Raw genomic sequence first — 24702 nt, forward strand, 5'->3', positions numbered from 1 at the left:
CAGAAAAATAGACATCTGTGGAACAACTGGAAACTTTTGCATTAAGTCCCTGAATTAGATACTAAACATCGTATTAACGTCCCTCTCATAAATTTGACAGTTATAAAATGGCTATTTGGAAGACAGTTAACATTTGGGGAATTAGAGTAAAATTTGGATATTCTTTGTTCTAATTTTGAAACTTTTTTAAATAAGTCTGAAATTATTTCGAAATGCCAAGTTAAAAGATTATACCCAGAATGCCATCATTGCACTTTCTCTGAAGGACTATATCGAGAATAAGCTGGTCTCCTCAGAGGTGGGAAGAGCTACCACCAAAGCCTATATGTCCTTGCTCAACTGGGAAAGGAAAGAACCAAAGGCAGAAAGAGGTGATCACTTTGATCAAGTTCAGAAATAGTCAGATACCTTCAAGACATGGGCAACCACAGAACAGCTTTGCCTGGCTTGCTCATGCCCAGGATGGTATCTGACCTTTTGGGTACAGGGGCAACAAATGAGTCCACTGAGAACAGCTTTGTACTGACAGTGACTTAGAAGAGGGAATCATTGTTAACAACTCTAATAATAATTACACCATTTATTCTGCACTTATTGAGTTAGTCTTTGTGTCACTGTCCTTAATATATTTATCTAATCTAAGAGGCAATACCTGAGAGAGGTATTGCCCACATTTTAGGAAATGGGAGGAGACATTTGTTTTTGAAAACAGAACTGTTTCAATAAAAGGAAGATTTAGTAATACTGTTAAAATGACCATACTACCCAAGGCAATCTATCGATTTAATGCAATCCCTATGAAATTATTAATGGCATTTTCCACAGAACTAGAACAAATAATTTTTAAATTTGTATGGAACCACAAAAGACCCTGAATAGCTAAAGCAATTCTGAGAAAAGAAGAATTTCAGGCTATGCTACAAAGCTACAATCAACAAAATAGTACTGGCACAAAAATATATAGATAGAACAGCCCTCGAGAATACTGGAGTGGGTAACCATTCCCTTCTCCAGAGGATCTTCCTGACACAGCGATCGAACTCAAGTTTCCCGCATTGCAGGCAGATTCTTTACCATCTGAGCCACCACGGAAGCCCTAAAAAATCAACTATACATCAATAAAAATTAAAAAAGTAAAAGAAAGATTTATCAATTTGGCCATGGATGGAAGTGATAATGTAGTGATAATCTATGCTTATTATTCTAAATCCTGGTGTGTTCTACAACCTCAGCCAGAGTGTAGAGCCCACCTACCAATGACTTTCAAAAAATTTAACTAGATTTGATCCATAGTTTAGGGTAAAATTTAAATGTGAAAAGGAAAATAAAAAAACAAGGAATTTCTAGCCAAGTATACAAATATATAGGCAAGGTTGTTGCAACATCATTTGATCTACTTAGGAAACCTACGATTTCCAGCACTTGAGCAGAACTTCACTTATTTCACAGTAATCATCCATGTGCTAATTGCTAATGATCCTCATCTATTGAGTCAATAAGAATTTAGTGAATATCTTCTAGTGCAAAATACAGTGCTGGGCCTCAAAGGGACAGAAAGATACAAATTATCCATTTGAACCTACTGAGGGCAAGCCATGGTAAGATCCATCTTAGTGATATTCCTTCCTCTCCCCCCTCTCCCCATCCTTCCTCTTCTCCATTTTCCCTCCCCCTCCCTGACCTTCTGCATCTTCTCTCCTCCTTCTCTTTTTCCTCTTCTCCTCCCCAATTCCTGTCTTTCTTATCTGCTCCCTCTCCTTTTTCTTTCAAACTATGGAAGCATAGAAAAGGGGGAATTCATTCTAACTGGAGGATTTAGGAAGACTTACGGAATATAAGCCCTGACTGAATAGGGTCATGAACAAGACGCAAGACTTTAATACGCAGGGTGAGAGAAAAAACTTTCCAAGGGACTCATTGGATCAAAACTATCTTGGTGGGGAAATTCAAGGAAATAAGAAGTAGTGTGCGTGGTCAGAGCATGTGTACATGAGATGATAAGGGTAAGGAGGAAAGAGCAAGGGGTAGGGAGTGGCAGAACTCCTGACGGAGGCTGGGGCTGACCCTGGAGAAGCCACTAGTTCCCTCAGGAGGGATCTGCATTTGACCTTCTGGACCAAAGAATGGTTACTTGTAGGAGGGGTAAGTGATGAACAAGCACATTCTTTGTCATCGAAAGACCTGAATCCAATTCATCAAAGTTAGGCTCAGGAATCATCTGCATTTAAACAGTCCAGGATAGTCTCACAAACAACAAAATGACTCCACTAGACCTCCACCTGGGAACAGGTTGTTATTATTATATCCTTCCTAAAGAACAAATTATAGGTGCTCTTGTCCTTCAAGATTCTCTGTAATCCAAACTTTCTTGTAATATAAACTGTCTATTTCTCTGCTTCATAAGAGCTAGTAGAGTTTGCTCATAAGGGCTCATTTTTCCCAATATATTTTGATAGAAGTGGATGATATGAGTACCCAAAGTTAGGAACATAAGAACAAACATCTTGGGAAGAGTTATTAGCTTTCCTATTAGTGCAGGAGCTAACAAACGAGCTTCCCTAAACAGAGGCACTGGCTACCTTCCAGGCTGGCCATGACCATTCAAGCTCCAGACCAATGGCTAGAAAAGTCAAAGTCATATTTTATGAAGCTCAGCTAGTTCAATGAAAACACTGTGTTGAAAAACCTCAAGCAGTCTGTAAATAGATTTCTAGGGTTTTCTTGAAAGGTTTATGAGAACACCATGGCTTAGCACTAAGTTATGTGAGTGAAAGGACCAGAATGCACCTTTGAAGGGATGTGTGTCTCTTTGTAAATCTGTGTTTAGTCAACCAGAGAAGAACACAAGTTCTGGGGTCAGGAAGACCTGGGTCCAAATCACAGTTCTCTCACTTACTACTTCTGTACAGGGGCAAGTTACTTAATTCCTCTGAACTTCAGTCTTCTTGGGGCTCTAGTGCCTAGTTCTTCAGGTTATTTTGAGGGCTGATCTCTTCCCCCAGATATCTATATGCCTCATGACAGCACCTCTTTGGGTCTTCACTCAATTGTCCTTCCCAGTGGAGACTTCCCCAAACTTTATATTTAATGCTGAAGCCTCTTGATGAAAGTGAAAGAGGAGAGTGAAAAAGTTGGCTTAAAGCTCAACATTTAGAAAACGAAGATCATGGCATCTGGTCCAATCACTTCATGGCAAATAGATGATGAAACAGTGGAAACAGTGTCAGATTTTATTTTTGGGGGGCTCCAAAATCACTGCAGATGGTGACTGCAGCTATGAAATTAAAAGACACTCCTTGGAAGGAAAGTTATGATCAACCTAGATAGCATATTCAAAAGCAGAGACATTACTTTGCCAACAAAGGTCTGTCTAGTCAAGGCTATGGTTTTTCCAGTAGTCATGTATGGATGTGAGAGTTGGACTGTGAAGAAAGCTGAGCACCGAAGAATTGATACTTATGAACTGTGTGTTGGAGAAGAGTCTTGAGAGTCCCTTGGACTGCAAGGAGATCCAACCAGTCCATTCTGAAGGAGATCAGCCCTGGGTGTTCTTTGGAAGGAATGATGCTAAAGGTGAAACTCCAATACTTTGGCCACCTCATGTGAAGAGTTGACTCATTGGAAAAGACTCTGATGCTGGAAGGGATTGGGGGCAGGAGGAGAAGGGGACGACAGAGGATGAGATGGCTGGATGGCATCACCAACTCGATGGATGTGAGTTTGAGTGAACTCTGGAGTTGGTGATGGACAGGGAGGCCTGGCATGCTGCAATTCATGGGGTTGCAAAGAGTCAGACACGACTGAGTGACTGAACTGAACTGAACACCCCTACCTGCCCCCAGTACTTCTTATCCTCTTTCCATGCTTTTTCACTTTAGTACTTACTCACTATAATATATTACACTGCATATTTTACCATTTTTATCTTTAGTTTCTGTCTCCAATACTAACATTTTAACAACACAGAGCAGGAATTTTTGCTCATTTTCATCACTGCTATAACTTCTGTGCCTAAAATAGTATTTGAAACAAAATAAGTGCTTAATAAATACTTATTGAATGAATGGGTGGATGATTAAATGGTTAGTCAATGGGAAGATTCCTTGGCCAGATTCCTGGTCAATATGGTTTGATGAGTTCATGCTTCCAGTGTCCCTGAGTGCCAAATACCCAAAAATGAGAGATCAACTACAAAAAGGAAAAAAACATTAAAAACCTGTGTTATATGAGAGGTTAACATTAGGAGAAGCTGGTGGAAGTTATTCAGTTACTTTTTGTACTATCACTGAAATTCTTCTGAGAATCCAAAAATATTTCAAAAGAAAAATTAGAAAAAAAAAAACTGTGGTTGAGAAAAAAAGATAAGCATCTCTGTGGTCCAGAAATAGAACCAAAATACAGCAATAATCAGGGGCTAAAGGTATGGCCTACTAGGCTCTTCACCTAGCCAGCCAACACTGAGTAGTTGAGCTTCTGAGGCAAGGAGAACCACATGTGGCAGGGAACCGAGTGAATCTCACAAGCTAAAATTTAGAGTCTCAGGCAGGACTCTCCAATCCATGAAGAAAGGCTTAAAGTCATACCACCCATTGTCTGGGGCTATGATTTGTATAATGCTCTACGAAAGAAACAGACAAATGTGCAACTAGGATTTGGGTCAAGTGATTTGTTACTGACCCTCTTCTAGACAAGGGTGGAGAAGCAGTATATGAAAAGATAATGGATGAGAATTTTTACAGCATGAATGATAGACCACTGGACTTTGAAACACAAGGAAGGCTAAAGATAAATAAAAATTGAACTGTATTCACACACAAAGGGCAGAACATTATGGATACCAAGAAAATATCCAAAACTACTAGAAAAAACGGACAGATTGTCTAACACAGAATGATAGCGAGGCAGATGGCAGGTTACTCAGCAGCAGCAATCTCTGCCAGAACTCAACAGATACCTACAAAGTGCTGATGGGGGAAAGATCTGACCTAGACTTCTATACCCTGTGTGACAATCAAGCAAAGGTATATTAGTATATTGCTAGGGTTGCCACAGTAAAATACCACACATTGACTTAAACAGTCAAAATTTATTTTCTCACAGTTTTGGAGGTTGGAAGTCCAAGATCTGGGTATCAGCAGATTTGATGTCTTCCGAGGCCTCTCTCCTTTGCTTGCAGATGGCTGCCTTCATGCTATGTCCTCACATGTCCTCACATGTCCTCCAGGCACATAAACTCCTGGTACCTCTTTTGCATGTCTACATTTTCTCTTCCTAGAGGGTAATCAGATTGCATAAGAGCTCATGCTAATAGCCTCATTTTAACTTAACCATTTAAAGGTCCTATTGCCAAATATAGTCACATTCTGATGTAGTGGAGTTTAGGGCTTTATCATATGAATTGGGGAAGAGGATACAATTCAATCTAACAAAGATTAAGAAAAAGACATATGCTGCTGCTGCTGCCAAGTCGCTTCAGTCTTGTCTGACTCTGTGTGACCCCACAGACGGCAGCCCATGAGGCTCCCCCATCCCTGGGATTCTCCAGGCAAGAACATTGGAGTGGGTTGCCATTTCCTTCTCCAATGCATGAAAGTGAAAAGTGAAAGTGAAGTAGCTCAGTGTGTCTGACTCTTAGCGACCCCATGGACTGCGGCCCACCAGGCTCCTCTGTCCATGGCATTTTCCAGGCAAGAGTGTTGGAGTGGGGTGCCATTGCCTTCTCCACCCACAAAAAACTAGAGTATTTATTACCTATAGATACTTGCTTCAAGAACCACTAAAAGCAATTTATCACTAATGAGAAACGAAAATTACAAAAAAATGGTAGAAATATATACAAAAAGTAATAATAAAGTTGATTATAAGTGAATTAAATTCCTCTGCTGAAAGCTAGAGATTATCACATTGGATTTTTAAGACATCCTGTTAAATGCCTCATCAAAGAGACATAGCCAGGACACAATGGCCCTAAGATCAAAACTAAGTGTATGAAACAAGAGTTAACAGTCACATATGAGTCAAATAAAGTGGGTACAATAATATTAGAATTACACCAAAAACAATTTAAGGAGAAAGGGATTAGTGAAGTAAAGAATACTAAATAATAATTAAAAGGAATTCTGCCAAGAAGATGGAAAAATCATAAACCTGTATTTACCTAAAACCTAATGAAATATCTCAGACTTCATGTTTTGGGGCTCCAAAATCACTGCAGATGGTGACTGCAGCCATGAAATTAAAAGACACTTACTCCTTGGAAGGAAAGTTATGACCAACCTAGACAGCATATTAAAAAGCAGAGACATTATTTTGCCAACAAAGGTCTGACTAGTCAAGGCTATGGTTTTTCCAGTAGTCATGTATGGATGTGAGAGTTGGACTATATAAAAGCTGAGCACAGAAGAATTAATGCTTTTGAACTGTGGTGTTGGAGAAGACTCTTGAGAGTCCCTTGAACTGCAAGGAGATCCAACCAGTCCATTCTAAAGGAGATCAGCCCTGGGTGTTCTTCAGAAGGACTGATGCTAAAGCTGAAACTCCAATACTTTGGCCACTTCATGTGAAGAGTTGACTCATTGGAAAAGACTCTGATGCTGGAAGGGATTGGGGGCAGGAGGAGAAGGGGACGACAGAGGATGAGATGGCTGGATGGCATCACGGACTCGATGGACGTGAGTTTGAGTGAACTCCGGGAGTTGGTGATGGACAGGGAGGCCTGGCGTGCTGCAATTCATGGGGTCTCAAAGAGTTGGACATGACTGAGCGAATGAACTGAACTGAACTGAATGAAATACATAGAATAAAAAGTGACACATCAGCAAACATATAATCATGACTGAAATATATTCAATCTTGAATATATATGCATTTACACCCAGACAGACGGACAGACAGACAGACAGACAGACACACACACACACACACACACACACACACACACACACACACACACACTGATACATTTAAGTTTCTAACACAGAGAAAATATACATTCCCCTAGAATGTTCTGCCTTGTTAATCTGGCATATGGTTTTCAAACTTCAAGACTCAGTCTTACTTAGGTCTCTTAAGCAGAATTATTCATTACAACACTGGGGTCCCTTAAAATCACCCACATACATGGTATATAGTATTTGTAGAATGGCACCTATTTGTTTTCACTAGATGCTGAGTCCCTTGTTGGCACTGATGTGTTACCCATCTTTGCCATTCCTGGCACATAATACATGGTTGAAAACTGCTTATTGTATGAATGAATCCATAGTCTCTGCCCCTGAGAAGCTCACAAAGCAGAGAAATAAGCAGCTAACATGCAATGGGAAAGTCTAAGTGCTGAGCATGCTTGTAAGTGCCTTATAGGTGGTATTCCATTAGGCATCACAACATCCCTATGGGGTAAGTTTTCAGATTATCTCCCATTAGAGATGAGAAAATTGAGATCACTGAGTCATTGTAACCTGTTCAAAGTCACAGAATTAATAAATAGCAGAATCAGGATTTGGCTCCAAATTCTCTGATCTCAGGGTTTGAGCCCTTCACCATCATATAATATTACATATTTTGTATATGAAAACAGAATCACTAATAGAAAGCAGTACTGGCCAAGCAATACATTCAGTGCTATTTTGCTAAAAAGACTAGTTGCACAAATTATATCTTAAAAAATCAATCTTTATTTTTTTGGCCACGCTATGCAGCATGTGGCATCTTAGTTCTCCAACCAGGGATCAAATTTGAGCCTTTTGCATTGGAAGCACAGAGTGTTTACCACAGGACTGCTAAGGAGGTCCCACCTGAATTTGTATTCTGACAAACTGTAAAATGATTCCCACATCTTTCCCTTTCCCTCTTCCCTGGATAGCATTTCTCTCTCCCACTCCTCTGGAAGGTTGTGTTGGGTGGGAGATAAGGGAAGAAGTCATCTAGTCTCTTACCTTGGAGTCCAGGTCCTCTCTGAGGTCATTCCAGAACCCTGTTGCTGCTGCTGCTGCTAAGTTGCTTCAGTCATGTCTGACTCTGTGTGACTCCATAGACAGTAGCCCACCAGGCTCCCCCATCCCTGAGATTCTCCAGGCAAGAACACTGGAGTGGGTTGCCATTTCCTTCTCCTCACCCTACAACTCTACGGTCTTGGCAGGAATTGCAGAGTGGTGCTCTGTGACTCTAAATCCATCTGGCTCGGTGCTTCTCAGTACCCTTAATAGGGACAAGGAGTGATGAGTGGTCCAGCCCATGTAGACAACTGAGCATCTGCTTTGAATCGTCTATATTATCCAGAAAGTTTAGCTATAGGTCATTTGTTGGATTCTGAGAAAAACCTGGGGTGAAAAGGTGCAAGAAAACTATTTGCTTCTCAATCCTCATTATCATGAAAACATTATGAACTGTTTTATATTTTTGGTGCCTGAATCATATGGGTCATGAACTAACATATACACAAATCCAAGTATATTGACATATGCCATTGACAGCTTATTCTCAGTGAAGTAACAGTTAAGAAGAAAAACTGCTTTATTTGAGGAGATATGTATCAACTTCTCTTGAGTTCTGGAAGCCCTCATGCTCCATCCAGTGTCACTGAGAAATTATTATACAGCTTACATTGTCCACTGTGTTGGTTTTATGGTACATTTGATCAGGGTTTATGAGACAATTTACCACTGAATAATTTCCCTCCAAATGTTGAAGCTGGAGACAGTTTAATTCATGTCTAACTTCAAAGCTGAAGCAATTGAAGGCTGCAGCTGAGCAGTGAACAGTTGGCAGGGTGAACATTGTAAAAAAGGCTTTGACTACAAAATTTAGAGTGAAAATTTCTGGCCAGTAATTTAACATCAATGGTCCATTTTAAGAAATCATCTAAAAAAGCTCCTCTGGTTTTCAAGGTAGATCTTTTAAGGCTCCAAATTGGTGAGAGGTAATAATGAAAATAATAATACTCTGTTGTTTGGTTGAGAGTTTTAAAATGTATTAATTTAATTTTAACATGGATTTTGTGGAGCCTTTATTCTATCCCACATGACAAACAAGAAAGATAAAGCTCCCAGGAAAGAAAGGACTTATCTAAGCAAAATCGTACTGTTCTTAGGAAGTAGCAGACATAACACTTAAAACTAGATTTTCTTGTCTAATACAGCATCTTTCCCCCAAATCAAAGTTTGTTGTACTTTAATTTTTCATTATTTTTAACTGCCATCAGATGTGATTCTTTAGCTAAACAGCTAGAATCTCTGCTGTGTTACATAAGGGAAGGACAGGCAGAAGATACTTGAGCTGAGAGGGACCTTAAAGAAAGTCATCTGGTTCCATATTTTTGCTTTAAGATGAGAAAATCAAGACCCAGAGAGACGGGGTTGTTGGATGATTTGAAACCAGAATCAGAATCCATCTCGCCTCTTCATCAGCCTTTCTGCTACTTCCTGACACCTCACCAGAAATATTTCACCTCTCAACTCTTGAAATTGTGTTTATTTATTCAGTCTATATTTACTCATCTCTTTCTATGGGACAACTAATGGTTTTGTCCCAGAGAATACAAAAATTTACACCATGGGTCCTTTAGGGAAGACAGATGCACTATGGGCACTCCTAGTCCTTTAGGGAAGACAGATGCACTATGGGCACTCCTAGTCCTTTAGGGAAGACAGATGCACTATGGGCACTCCTAGTCCTTTAGGGAAGACAGACACATAAACAGTTACAGTTACTATTGGAGGTTTGCAGAGATGAAGTGGATTAGCCAAAAGAAGTAATTAATTAGGCGTGCAAAACAAAGGGAAGACAACCAAGAAGTAAGAGGTGAGTTTTCAAGTAAGAGGAGAAGTTTGCTATCCAGACCATAGAGAAAGGGGTTTTGCATGAGAGAAAATGATTTATGTAGTAAAGGATTTAGGGCTGTGAGAAATCACTGAGAGAAACATGCCAGTCTTTAGGTATGGGGAAGTCACCAAGACTCAGAAGACAGTGATAAGAAAAAAGAGCAGCAAGTACAGGGTGAGATGAAGGCTTCATATGTCATAGTAAGGACCATGGACTGTCTCCACAAGGAGATAGAAAGGGAAAGTGAAAATGAAAGTCGCTCAATCGTGTCCGACTCTTTGCAACCCCATGGATTATGTAGTCCATGGAATTCTCCAGGCCAGAATACTGGAGAGGGTAGCCAGTTCCCTTCTTCAGGGGATCTTCCTAACCCAGGGATCAAACCCAGGTCTCCTGCATTGCAGGCAGATTCTTTACCACCTGAGCCACCAGGGAAGCCACCGCCACCACAGGGACATAAGGAGCTATTAAATCATGGAAAGCAGCAGATTTGATTTACAAATTGCCTTGTTAGGTGAGTGTTATTATCCCCAACTGTAGTGATGGAGGAACTATGGTTCACAGAATAAATGACATACTCGTTGTTTGTATCAGAGAGAGAGAGAGAATTAAAGAGCCTCAACCAAGACTCAGGGATTCTGAGTCCAAATCCCAGGTTCTTTAGACATCACCCTGTGGCTCAGGCAGTAGAGAATCTGCCTGCAGTGCAGAGACCCAGGTTTGATCCCTGGGTCGTGAAGATTCCCTGGAGGAGATGGAAGCCCACTCCAGTATTCTTGCCCGGGAAATCCCATGGACAGAGGAGCCTGATGGGCTACAGTCCATGGAGCTGCAAAGAGTTGGACACGACTGAAGCTACTAACACACACACATAGTCACTCTGAGTGTAAGTGCTTTTGAAAGGGAGAGACTGAGTCCTAAGGTCCTGCCAGAGATGTACAGCATGGAGAGTGGAGAGACACCATATGACTCCACCCCTGATGGAACACCCACCTGGCCACTGCTTGCCTCCAGAGCCTGCTTTTCTGATGGTCTGTAGAGTTCAGTTTATCTTTCCCCAGCTTCTGAGAAACAAATAAACGAAATGACGACACTATGGGGTTTATGTTGACAGGATAGTTAAGATATAAGCAGAAAGACATAATGGGAAGAAGGCACTGCCCGTCTCTAGCTCAACGCTCAGGAGAACTCAGCTGATGCAGAAAAAACACTCCAGACTCACATTCTCCCTCACAATCCCTTTCTCTGTAGTCCAGATTATTCTGTCTCTAGACTCCTTCCCAAGAATTAACACATCAAGCTTGCCCTTTCTACATGATTCCAAGATCCAAACAAATCAGGTTTATCCTTTCTGTTCAAAAAAATGCGTTTATTCTGTTTCATTTCCTATGTGATGCACTTTCTACTTATTGTGATTATAGAAGTGAGAAACAAAGAAAATTATATCAGAAGAGTTTTAGCAGCAAGTCAGTCCAAGTGTAGCATCTTTTGTAGCTTTTGTATCCATAGCACCTAGCACAATCATTTGTGGCCAACTCATTGATAGCTTTGTACCTGGCCTACAGTAGACCCTCAATAATTTTTAAATTGCCCAAAGGTTTGATTCCCTCTCTAGCATCTTGGGTAAAAACTGGAAGAAAAAAATTATGATAGCCATCTATGCACAGCTGAGCAAATTTCTAAAAATGTAAAATAATACCATTAAGAAAATAATAATTACCAGGTCAGTCATGGTCCAGTTAGAAAAACAGAAGCTAGGCCAAGTAATTCAATAGAGGAAATTTAATAGGAGAAACTCATTTTATGTGTCTTGGGAGAACTAAAGGTACAGTGGATAGAGGAGCAACCCAGAAATTAGCAGAAACCCACTGTCACCCTTAAGGATAGCAGGACGAAGGAAAAAAATGGGATCAGACTGAGAAGCAGGGCCGCAGAGAGGGAGGGGTTGCCAGGGGGAGATGAAATAATCACGGAATCATTGCCACCTGGAAATTCTGCCTGAGACGGAGGAGGGGCAGAGAAATGCCCTGTCTTCTCTCTCCCTCCCAACCCCACCCCTGTCTGCTGCTAAGTCACTTCAGTCGTGTCTGACTCTGTGCGACCTCATAGATGGCAGCCCACCAGGCTCCCCCGTCCCTGGGATTCTCCAGGCAAGAACACTGGAGTGGGTTGCCATTTCCTTCTCCAACGCATGAAAGTGAAAAGTCAAAGTGAAGTCGCTCAGTCGTGTCCGACCCTCAGCGACCCCACGGACTGCAGCCTACCAGGCTTCTCCATCCATGGGATTTTCCAGGCAAGAGTACTGGAGTGGGGTGCCATTGCCTTCTCCAGCACCTCTGTCTAGTGCCTTCCATTGGCCAATCCTAACAGAGTGACAGCAAGCAAGAATGTGTGATTATGAGAAATGTAGTTTGCAAGGCTTGGCTCTTTATACTACGATCAAGATTACTAAAGTGGTGAATGGGTCTGAGATCAAACAAGAAAACAGAAACAGATATCTAAAACTTCACTTTGAAGAGACAGCCATGGTTTCCATGCTGGCCTATTTACTTTTCATCCTCTTTTAATGTATTTTCCATTTACATAATTGAGATCATATAGGTTTTCCAAGTTTATGTCCTTCTCTGTTGACTCAGTATTATTTCCTATGTGTTTTCCCACATCATTTAAAATTTTATAAACTTGACTTTTATGGATGCATACTACTGCATTTTTATAGGAGTGCTATAACTTATTTCTTTATTATTGGACATCAAAAAAATAAAGTAATCTACTAGCAAAGTAATCTTTTTTAAAAAAGAACAAAACTGAAGGATCTCAACAGACTTCATGGCTTATTATAAAACTACAGTAATTAAGCCAGCATAGCCCTGGTGCTAAGTTAGAAAAGTAGACCAATGTAACAGAATATAGAATCCAAAAATAGATCCCCACATATAGGGGCACTTGATTTACAACCCTGAAGTTCAGTAGGAAAAAGGCACGTTTTCCACAAGTGGTGCAAGGCAAATTGAGTATCCTTATGGTCCATTTTTTGAACTTTGATCCTTGATCTCAGCCTCAAAGGATGCACAAAAACTAATTCAAAGTGGGTGAAAAATCTCAATGTAAAGGCTGAAACAATCAGGCTTCTAGCATAAAATGTAGAAGAATAATATCCTGACTTTAACATGTATTAAAGGACACAAAATAAATAGGATGCAAAAGAACTTGCTATAAAAATGATTAAATGGATTATACTAATGTTACAAATTTCTGTTTATCAAAAAGTGAATAAGTAAGCCATAGTTTGACTGGAAGCTATTATTTATAACACAAATCCAACAAATAGAACACATTCTCACAATATATAAAGAACTTTTAAAAATGAATTAAAAAAAAAACACAGACAACCTGATTTTTTGAAGGCAAAAATACTTGGAATACTGCACCAAAAATCCTATTCAAATAGTAAGAACATTAAGAAGTATTTGATTTCATTAGTCATAAGGGAAGATAAAACCACAATGAGATGCCACCATAAAACCACCAAAATGGCTAAAGTTAATGACTAGCTATATCAAGGGTAATCAAGGATATGGAACAACTGGAACTCTCATACATTAATGGTATCATTGTAAACTAGTTTAGGCACTTGGAAAACTGGTTTTCAGTATCAGTGAAAACCAAGATGCAGGATATGGATGAAAATACATATACACTAAGTGAAATGAAAGTCGCTCATTTGTGTTTGACTCTTTTGAGACCCCATGAACTATACAGTCCATGGAATTATCCAGGCCAGAATACTGAAGTGGGTAGCCTTTCCCTTCTCCAGGGGATCTTCCCAACCCAGGGATCAAAAGCAGGTCGCCCACATTGCAGGCAGATTCTTTCCCAGCTGAGCCACAAGGGAAGCCCAAGAATACTGGAGTGGGTAGCCTATCCCTTCTCCAGGGGATCTTCCCGACCCAGGAGTTGAACCGGGGTCTCCTGCATTACAGGCAGATTTTTTTACCAACTGAGCTATGAGGGAAGCCCATGTATACACTAAAGACACGTACAAAAATATATATAACTTCACCCATAATGGACCCAAACTGGAAAAACAACATGATTGTCCATCAACAGGAGGATGGATGTGAAACATTGTGAAAAATGTGTACAATGTAATTGGAAACAGTAACAGGAAAAAAAGAAGGCAAGTGAAGTCGCTCAGTCATGTCCAACTCTTTGTGACCCCATAGACTGTAGCCTACCAGGCTTCTCCATCCATGGAATTTTCCAGGCAAGAGTAATGGAGTGAGTTACCATTTCCCATTTATATTCACAAAAATGGATGAACTTTACAAACATTAAGCATAATGAAAGAATCACAGAAGGCACTTACTATATGGTTCTATCTATATGAAGTTGTTGAATAGGCAAAATCAGTCTATGTACATGGAAGCTGGGTAGTGATTACCTCTGAGTATGGGTTATTAAAGAGGAAGAGGGAAGCAGGAGACTACTGGGATAGAAGAATGTTCTATAGCTTGATGTGAGTGGCAGACACACCATCTATGTTTGTATGAAAAAAATGGACTGAACTAAACACTTAAGATTTTGCAATACTGTAAGTCAATTATATGTTTAAAAAGTACCAAAATATTCCCTAGGATAAATAATATGCTACTGCATATTTTTGCGTGTACATCTTAACCCATACACTTATCTACATAAATTGGAAAGGCCATGAAGCATGGTGCTAAGCATGCCCGCTCTGAAGTCAGACTGCCTCAGTTTAAACTCTTGCTCTGCAAATTACCAGATGTGCAAGTGTGGGCATGGTATATCTGCTCAATTTCCTTACCTTTTTCCTCACCAATAAGATAGCAATAATAATAGTATCTATCGCATATGGTTTAATGAGACGTAACTGTTCTAATATGTAATTCAGTTAAAACACTGCCTGTACATACTAAGTATTTGATAATTGCATCTGAATTCTTCAGAGAAGCAGAACCAATAGAACACTGATTGACTTTTTTTTTTTCATTTTCCTTTTTATTTTTTTTTAAAGGAACTGGCTCATGCAATTATGGTAGCTGCCAATTCCAAGATCTGCAGTCAGCAAGCTGGAGCCCCAGGAGAGCCAATGGTGCCGTTCCAGCCTGAACACCAACAGGCTTGAGACCCAGTAAGAGCAGATGCTTCTTTAGTTTGAGTCCAAAGGCAGGAAAAATGCAATGCCCCTGCTAACAGCAGTCAGGCAGGAAGTCCTCAGCCTTTTGTTCCATGCAGACCTTCAACTGATTGAATGAGGCTCACTGCATTAGCAAGGAAAACCTACTTTACTTAATCCGTCAAGTTAAACGTGAGCCTCATCCAAAAACATACTCACAGAAATACCCAGAATGCTTGTTCAAGTATCTGGGCACCCTCTGGCCCAGTCAAGTTGACACATAAAATTAATGATTAATAATTACCTATTTGGGCTTCCCTGGTGGCTCAGATGGTAAAGAATCTGCAATGTGGGAGACCTGGGTTCAACCCCTGGGTAGGGAAGAGCCCCTGGAGGAGGACATGGCAACCCACTTCAGTACTCTTGCCTGGAGAATTGCCATGGACAGAGGAGCCAGGGGGCACATAGAGTCAGACGCGACTGAGCAACAAAGCAAGGCACAATTACCTATTATCATTAGGGAAATCCCTGGATTAAAGAATATTGACATATGAAAGGTCTGCCATACACGTCACACAATTTCTTTGAAATGGTTGTACCAGTTTACATTCCATTCACCAGACTACAACAGGGCCTGTCACACCACTTAATGAAGAAAACGATGTTCAGGTGTCACAGCCGATTCAAAGGAAAGAACACAGCTGGGTGGTTAGGCAACAAGTACTGAGACTTGCAGCTTTGAGTGAGTGGTTGAGTGAGTGAGTGAGTGAAGTTGCTTAGTTGTGTCCTACTCTTTGCAACCCCATGGACTTTAACCTGTCAAACTCCTCTGACCATGGGATTTTCCAGGCAAGGATACTGGAGTGGGTTGCCATTTCCTTCTCCAGGGGATCTTCCCAACCCAGGGATCCAACCCAGGACTCCTGCATTGCAGGCAGACGCTTTATCGTCTGAGCCACTAGGGAAGCTAAGCGAGTACAAAACCACGCTGAAGAAGCTGACTGGATGTGGTGATCCGAAACGAACTTGCTCTCAGAAGCTCCATGTTTCCAAGATTCCATCTTGAAATTACCATCAGCGCTTTTGGTACTTGTTCTGCATTGCACGTCCTCTTCCTGTTGACTTGCCTCCCCAGTCCTGCTCCAAATTGGCTACTGCCTGCTGGCCATCCTCTTGTCTTGCCCTGGCACTCTTGATATTCAGTTTCTGCAGCTGCTATCAAGCAGCTTTCTTCAACAGATGGTGGAAAGAGGATTCTAGACACAGGAATTAGCACAAGAGAGAGAGAGAGAACTTGAGAACTTTTATTAAAAATGAAACATATGTCTACTCCTGGGCTCAGCAATTCCAGTACCAGGTATTGACCATGTAAGAGATGAAAGCATAAGCACCAGTGGCAGTAAGAGGGTTGAAGGCCTTGAAATTCAGGGCACACGGGACGAAGGGAATAACTCAGTCATCTCTAACCTGTCCCACCACTTCACCAACTTCCTCGCTCATTGTCAATATTCCATCAGTAGAAATGACTTAATGTTCCTGGATTCTGCTCTGCTCTGTCCCTGAGCCTTTGGATATACTCTTTCCTCCACTTGAAACAACATTCTTAATTGTTATCAGTGAGTGGCTCCTACTGTCCTTAGGACTCATCTCTTGAGCATACCCGTGCCCATGTCCCCATAAGTCGGGATGGCCAACAGAAACGTACATCCTGAGCGACCCTTTGAACGTGGAGAAAACCTAATTAAAGCTTTCAGATAATTCCTCATTGCCTTTAGGATCAAAATCTGGAAACATGTAGCCTCAAACAATCTGGTTGTGATCGTCACTTCAGTCTCATCTTTCAATACCTCATGCTCCAAGGTCCAAGAATGTTGAACGTCTTTCAGACCCTTGAACTTGATGCCCACTGTTGCCTCTGGGCCTTTGCACTCTTTCCACAAGGAACACGCCTCTCTCTGGAACTCACTCCTCTAGGTGGCTGACTTCTATTCATCTCCAGATCTCAATCTAAAGGTCACTTTCTCAGGGGAATCTTCTATGGGCCCAGATTTGATTAGCTACTTTCCCACTTATTATACTCCCAAAGCCCCCTGACCTCTCTTTAACATAATAGTCATTAAGCTTTATGAATTATTTATTTTGTCTTTTTTTTCACTAGATAGAAAGCCCATAGGGTAAAACGGTATTTATTTAGTTTACCTTTTCATCTCCATAGTTAAGTAAACTGTCTTTAGCAGATTTTATCTCTATTATTTCATAGTAGGTACTTCAAATTATTTGCTAAACGAATGAATAATGTGTGTGTGTGCACATGTACAGATACATGGAAGAAACCTTGAATGCCAGATGTGTTGGTTAGTCTCAATTTACCCTCTCCTAGGACCTATTTTCTGCTCTACTTTGCCCTCCTCTATGCTTCAGGAGGCTGACTCTGTCAGGTTACATCACATTTGTGATCTGGCTTCCACTGGATTCAGACAATAGGAAGCACCAAAGGAAAATTAGGAAACTGAGCAGAGAGAGGCTGGGGCATTTTTTCCTGGCTTTGGTGCCTTTTCTCTGGCAGCTGTTGTGACTCTGTGGCTGAAGCCCCTGCTGAAAGGCTGCTCTCCAAGGATCCAGTTCTTACCAGACTGTAACACACTATCTCTACCTGCTGTCCTCTCCAGGTGCCCCCAAGTCCTTTGTTTGTTCTCGTCACTCTCTAAGACTATTCATTACAGTCTCTACATTTAAACTCTCTGAATGAATCCTGGCTCCTTATTTTCTTCTCCTCTCACAACTGCCAGCCTCATTTGGGGGGCTCACTCGGTTGCCTGGCACTTACCTTGCTCTATTTACTGATCTCTTATCCCCACTGGATGCCGAGTGCCTTGAGGACAGAGAAAATATCTTATTTATCCTCCAACCTCAGGGTTTAAGATAGCACCTAGCCTATAATGAATAATTAATTGTTGGTCTCCATCTCATCTGTAAAATTGGGCTGAATGATCTCTAAAACCATTTTTAACTCTTCCTAAGCAACAGAGACAAAGAAAACATTCTTTTTAGATCTCCCCTATTGGAAGAGTTCTCCAGGAAGATGCAAATACATCTGTCTTTTCTAGGATGATGCTGAAGCCATCTCCAGTGGGGTAGATGCCTAAAGAAGCCCATCTTAAGCAATTTATGTTGAAGAGATTTACCGCAAAATATCACAGTTCAGATCAGATTTAATAGACCAATAAATGGCTGCTTAACAAGGACATTTGGTTACTGTTATATTAAGTTTCCTAAGGGACTATGTTCTGTTCTACTAAAAGGCTGCAAAGGGCTATAAAAGTACAAGCCTTCCAAATTTAATTTTTTTTTAATCCAGTCCTTTTTGGAAATTGTTTTTCTTAAATGACAGTATGAAAACAAGCCTCAAACATTTTCTTTTCTAGGCACTTCCTTCATGTATTTTGGGGAAAGTCTGGCCTGACTTACAAGGAAACCCCTTAATTGTCCCTTAAAAGTAGAATTGCGTCATTGTGGATAAGACATGGTGTTCAAATAGCTCCCTGGGGGCCGGGCTCTTGGAAACTCAGCAGGATTTTAATTGTAAGCAGACAATTTGTTTTGGATTGTATGCAGAGCATGAAAATATAACTGCTATAGGATCTAACAACATATAAGAGGATTAAAGTCTAGTATTTCTCTCCTGCTTTACTTCTTGGTCCTAGGCAGTTTTGAAAGCCAGGAATTTACCATGTAAGGTTATTGTGAGTCCTTTTGAAAATCTGAATTGTATTAATTATTAGACCCTAGCATCTTGAGGGGCTATATCAGTCTTGTTCACTCGTATCACCAGTGCCTAACATTATTGCTCATATCATCTGTGCCCAATAAATATACTGCATTTCATCAATTCTAAGATGGATTTATTTTTATAATTTCAAAGTTTTAAAATCAGAATGCCTTATATCATCAATGGTATGTCACAGATTAACTGGGTTTTCCTTTTTCAGTGATACCCCAAATCATGATACCTACTACATCTGATATCATCTTTGACTCAGTGAAATGTGGAATGCCAAGTACCTATGCTGAACCAGATTCTATGTCAAGTCCTTTAATGCATTATTCATTACACCATGTGATAATAACTCTTTAATGTGGGTACTATTATCTTCATTTGACGAGGCTCAGAGTAGTGCAGTCAACTGTCTAGAGTAACAATTTCTACTAGTAAATATAGAGTTGGCCTCAAATCCAAGTCTGACTCCAAAGCACATAATCTTCCTATTATATTGTGCTCTCTCCCAGTGGAGACTTCAGATAAACATATTTTAGAAACTATATGTTAAAATATGAGACATTTCATTGCAGTTTAACATTCTCTATTCTGGTTGTCCTGAATTCAAGCAATAAATCCCATCTCAGGGAGCTCTCAAAAGAGATCACAATGTATTAATTAGTTTATATTCTGGGTGACAAAATGAGAGAATTATTGGAAGTATCTTCCCAAGTGGTGCTAGTGTAAAGAACCCTTCTGTCCACGCAGGAGGCACAAGAGACATGTGTTAGATTCCCAGGTCGGGAAGATCTCCTGGAGGAGGGCATGGCAACTCACTCCAGTATTCTTGCCTGGTGAATCTCATGGACAGAGAAGCCTGGTGGGCTATAGTCCATAGGTTCTCTAAGAGTCGGACATGACTGAAGCCATTTAACACACAGCCATAGGTATCTCACAGCTCCAAGGCTAGGCAAATGTTGGATATAGTTGGAGCCCAGGAACTATTGGAACCAGAGACTCCAATACTGATGGGATATTATCTTGTCACTGTTTCTCTCTGTGTACGCCTTCATTCTTCTCTTTTACTGGAAGCCCGTAATTTATACAAAGCAAAACTATAGCCCTTAAGAGCTCCAGAGTCATACATCTTGGCGCTTCAGATAATGAGACAGGTTGAAAGAACTCTTTCTAAAAATCCCAAAGTAAGGTCTCATTGGCCCAAAGTTCAAGTATATACCTTTCTCACCCCTAGAGCTAGAGTCTTGGGTAGAGTCACACTCTTGTCACATGGCAGGTCCCACAGTAACTATGTGACTGGAGCTAGAAGACAAGCAGAGCAAGTTCCAGAAAACAACTAGGAGTAGGCAAGAATTTCTCTGATGTCTGTTCTACAAAGCAATCAGAGATGTCCAGAAACCATATTTAGAGGTGATTAGAGAAGAAGCATCACTAAAAACAAAGCTAGTGGAGGTGATGGAATTCCAGTTGAGCTATTTCAAATCCTAAAAGATGATGCTGTGAAAGTGCTGCATTCAATATGAAAACAAATTTGGAAAACTCAGCAGTGACCACAGGACTGGAAAAGGTCAGTTTTCATTCCAGTCCCAAAGAAAGCCAATGCCAAAGAAAGCTCAAACTACCATACAATTGCACTCATCTCACACACTAGCAAAGTAATGCTCGAAATTCTTGAAGCCAGGCTTCAACAGTATGTGAACCGTGAACTTCCAGATGTTCAAGCTGTATTTAGAAAAGGCAGAGGAACCAGAGATCAAATTGCCAACATCCACTGGATCATCAAAAAAGCGAGAGTTCCAGAAAAACATCTATTTCTGCTTTATTGACTATGCCAAAGCCTTTGACTCTGTGGATCACAACAAACTATGAAAAATTCTGAAAGAGATGGGAATACCAGACCACCTGACCTGCCTCCTGAGAAATCTGTATGCAGGTCAAGAAGCAACAGTTAGAACTGGACATGGAACAATAGACTAATTCCAAATCAGGAAAGGAGTACATCAAGGCTGTATATTGCCACCCTGCTTATTCAACTTATATGCAGAGTACATAATGTGAAATGCCAGGCTGGATGAAGCACAAGCTGGAATCAAGATTGCTGGAAGAAATATCAATAACCTCAGATACGCAGATGATACCACCCTTATGGCAGAAAGTGAAGAAGAACTAAAGAGCCTCTTGATGAAAGTGAAAGAAGAGAGTTGGCTTAAAGAAAGAAAAAGTTGGCTTAAAACTCAACATTCAGAAAACTAAGATCATGGCATCGAGTCCCATCACTTCATGGCAAATAGATGGGGAAACAATGGAAACAGTGACAGACTTAATTTTGGGAGGCTCCAAAACCACTGCAGATGGTGACTGTAGCCATGAAATTAAAAGACGCTTGCTCCTTGGAAGAAAAGCTATGACCAACCTAGACAGAATATTAAAAAAGCAGAGACATTACTTTGTCAAAAAAACGCTGTCTAGTCAAAGCTATGATTTTTCCAGTAGTCATGTATGGATGTGAGTGTTGGACTATAAAGAAAGCTGAGTGCTAAAGAATGGATGCTTTTGAACTGTGGTGTTAGAGAAGACTTCTGAGAGTCCCTTGGACTGCAAGGAGATTCAACCAGTCCATCCTAAAGGAAATCAGTTCTGAATATTCACTGGAAGGACTGATGCTAAAGCTGAAACTCCAATCCTTTGGCCACCTGATGCGAAGAACTGACTCACTGGAAAAGACCCTGATGCTAGAAAAGATTGAAGGCAGGAGGAGTAGGGAACAACAGAGGATGAGATGGTTGCATGGCATCACCAGCTTGATGGACATGAGCTTGAGTAAGCTCTGGGAGTTGGTGATGGACAGGGAAGCTTGGCATGCTCCAGTTCATGGGGTTGCAAAGAGTTGGACACGACTCAGCAACTGAACTGAACTGAACTGAGAGAAGAAGGGTAACAATATTTCCAGGTCGGGAGACTGGTGGGAAAGAGAATTCCAAATAGACCTGGAAGGATGGCTATGATTTGAGCATATGGAGATGGGAGGCCTTACCAGGTGGGGAAGCAATGTTCCAAATACATAGTCTAGTTAGGAGTTGGCTGTGTAATAACACAAAGACACAGCTGTAAATTAAATTTAGTGGCATGGAGGAAAATATATATGAAGATGTGATAAAGAAGACCTGACTTTGAGGAAGGAGGGACAGCTTCCTTTGAAAAGTGATGTTTCAGTTGTGCTCAGAAGGATGAGTAGACAAAAACAAGTGAAGACCTGGGATGATAGAGGGAACATTTCTAGATGGAAGGAAATGTATGTTAAAGATCCTGTCGTGGGGGAAGCAAGTCAGATTTGTGCAACTAGAACAACAGCTGCTTCTGATCTCTTTCTGGATCTTGGCTAAAGCCCACTGAGGTTATCTCTTTATGCAAACCTAACCAGGTCATCTACCTACCTAAAACTCTTATATTACTTCCCATTACCTAGAACAGAACTTTCCAACAGCATCAGGGCACATTGCTGTGTCACAAATGACTTATAGAGTCCCTCCATCCCGGGAGTAGGCATCCTCTTCCATTTACTCCATTGTGCCATAGGAAATCCCACTCCAGTACTCTTGCCTGGAAAATCCCACTGATGGAGGAGCCTGGTAGGCTGCGGTCCATGGGGTCGTGAAGAGTCGGACATGACTGAGTGATTTCACTTTCATGCATTGGAGAAGGAAATGGCAACCCACTCCTGTGTTCTTGCCTGGAGAATCCCAGGGGCCGGGGAGCCTGGTGGGCTGACATCTATGGGGTCGCACAGAGTCAGACATGACTGACGTGACTTGGCAGCAGCAGCAGCCATAGTAAATAAAATATGCTCTAATTTTCTATGTGCACCATGATGAGACAAAAGCTGAAAAGCACCAAGGAGAATAAAATTCCAATATGTAGCTTACAACTTAGTTCTCCTCTCTAATTTCACTGCCATGTACATCAGTCACAGTCTTTCAATTCACCTTCATGATAAAGACACAGATGAAACTTAGTAGGGAGCTGGGACAATGTAATTTCCTTCCACCTTTCCTCCCTACTTGCTTTCAGAGTAGCCTCTGTAGATGCCTTCATGAAACTGATTCCTGAGGATTAGGTCCTCCTTTGCACTCTCTTCTTTTCTATAAACACGAGGCATATACAACTCATTAATATTTTCCCCCAGCCCTCCTCCTACCACACACCATCAAACAAAATGGTTTCACACTGCTGTCCCCTTTCACTTCCCCCCTCTTCCTGGAATGCCCTGATCCAAATCCCTTGGAGTCTAATAATGAGGGATAATAACGTGGTAATAGTTTAGTCGCTAAGTCACGTCCGACTCTTGCCACCCCATGGACTGTAAGCTGCCAGACTCTTTAGCCCATGGGATTTCCCAGGCAAGAATACTGGAGTGGGTTGCCATTTCCTTCTCCATGGTTATTAATAAGTACTGCAAAAAAAATATGATTACATTTGTGAGCAAAGAAGATGAGGAAGCCCTGGCTAACCAGAGTTAAAGGGTGACTTCACCACAGGATTTCTCAGCATTTTCCACATGGTGAGTTGCACTGTGAATTTCTAGGAAGGATAGTTATTTGGGATCCTGAGTTTCCCAAAACTCCTTAACCACAGAGCCACTGTAGGTGGAACATCTGTGGGATGCGGAAACGTTCCCAAGGTCATATAGATGGGAATATGAAGAAATATGGGGTTTGTGTTTCGGATGCAGAGAAGTCAAGGAGGAGGAAGATGGTGAGACAGAGAAGGCAGATGAGAAAAAGGAGGAGGGGGAGTGGGAGGTCATCTATTTTACATATTGTAATATACATGTTTCAATGCTATTCTCTCAAATTATCCCACCCTCACCTTCTCCCACAGAGTCCAAAAGTCTGTTCTTTACCTCTGTGTCTCTTTTGCTGACTTGCATATAAGGTTATCATTACCATCTTTCTAAATTCCTTGTAGAGGAGGGGGAGCCTCTACAAGGATGAAGGCTCCCCTTCAAAACCTAGAGATTTATCAGATTGCCCCTATCTACACGGAATTAGTTTTTCCCTTGGCAGAATCTCCCAGAATTGGGCTTGTGTGGAGGGTAAAAAATTAAGTTAGACAAAGTCATCTTCTGCTGCTACTTGGGAATCTGGTTAATAACTATCCCTAGAGGGTGAGGAGCATGCCTCTCCTTTTTCATCAAGGTCTCAGCCGTAAGGATGGTCACCACTTGCTGTGACGACGGCTTTTGTAGCAGCGTTTCCTTCTGTATCACAAACAATAGCTCTTCATGCCCTGGTCAGAGTTCACTTAAGGAAGGACATTCTAATGACCGTGCTGATGACCGTGGCATCATTACTTAATATTCTACCAGGACAGTACATTCATAACTACTTGACCAACAATATACTAGTACTAATAATAATTTACTGATCACAGTAAATTTACTGATCACAATTTACCATACATCAGGAACAGTGCAAAACAATGTGCATAATCAGTATTCAAAGCATGGCAGTAGGTGATTATAAATATGCCTTTTTTGTCCTCATAACTGCATGAGTTGCTTAATAACCTGGGTTGCAATTAAGTCATATTTTAATGGTTAAACATTTTGCTGAGCATGACTCTGGCTTCCCTCTTTCATTTTGCTTCTTCTCTTTGAATTGCTTTCCTCATCCAAAAACTCAGGCTATTTCTAATAACTCTCAAAGGAGGAAAAGGACGCTTTAATCCGTGTATGAGTGCCTCTGCTTTCTAGCTTCTGACACTATTGCATGGGGTCATCATCACAGTCTGGTCCTGCCTAGTCACCTTCATGCTCACCTCCTGCCTAGTGCCATTCTTACTTTTTCAGACCCTTTCAAAGCTTCAGAGGTTTTTTTTTTTTTTTTTTTTTTTTTTAAGGAAGGACAACACTATCTTCTCAGTGCTATTCTTGGCCATGGTTGCTCCGCATCTGTGCTTCCAACTA

At 41.0% G+C, this 24702-nt stretch overlaps 1 long non-coding RNA gene across 2 annotated transcripts in view; it reads right to left on the reverse strand.

Moving 5' to 3' along the window:
• The window catches only part of LOC138441811 (uncharacterized), a 68502-nt gene that overhangs the window by 25600 nt on the left and 18200 nt on the right, over positions 1 to 24702 (reverse strand). Inside the window, exons 3-4 of one of the 2 annotated variants that reach the window (XR_011257437.1) lie at positions 10813 to 10883; positions 5099 to 5271 (exon numbers count right to left, since the gene is read on the reverse strand). This is a non-coding gene — a long non-coding RNA (uncharacterized lncRNA). Of the gene's footprint in view, positions 1 to 5098; positions 5272 to 10812; positions 10884 to 14817; positions 16219 to 24702 lie in introns of those variants that run through there. The other variant, XR_011257438.1, reaches the window with a different exon arrangement.

The sequence above is a fragment of the Ovis canadensis genome, chromosome 1 (assembly GCF_042477335.2).
Source record: "Ovis canadensis isolate MfBH-ARS-UI-01 breed Bighorn chromosome 1, ARS-UI_OviCan_v2, whole genome shotgun sequence".
NCBI lineage: Eukaryota > Metazoa > Chordata > Mammalia > Artiodactyla > Bovidae > Ovis > Ovis canadensis.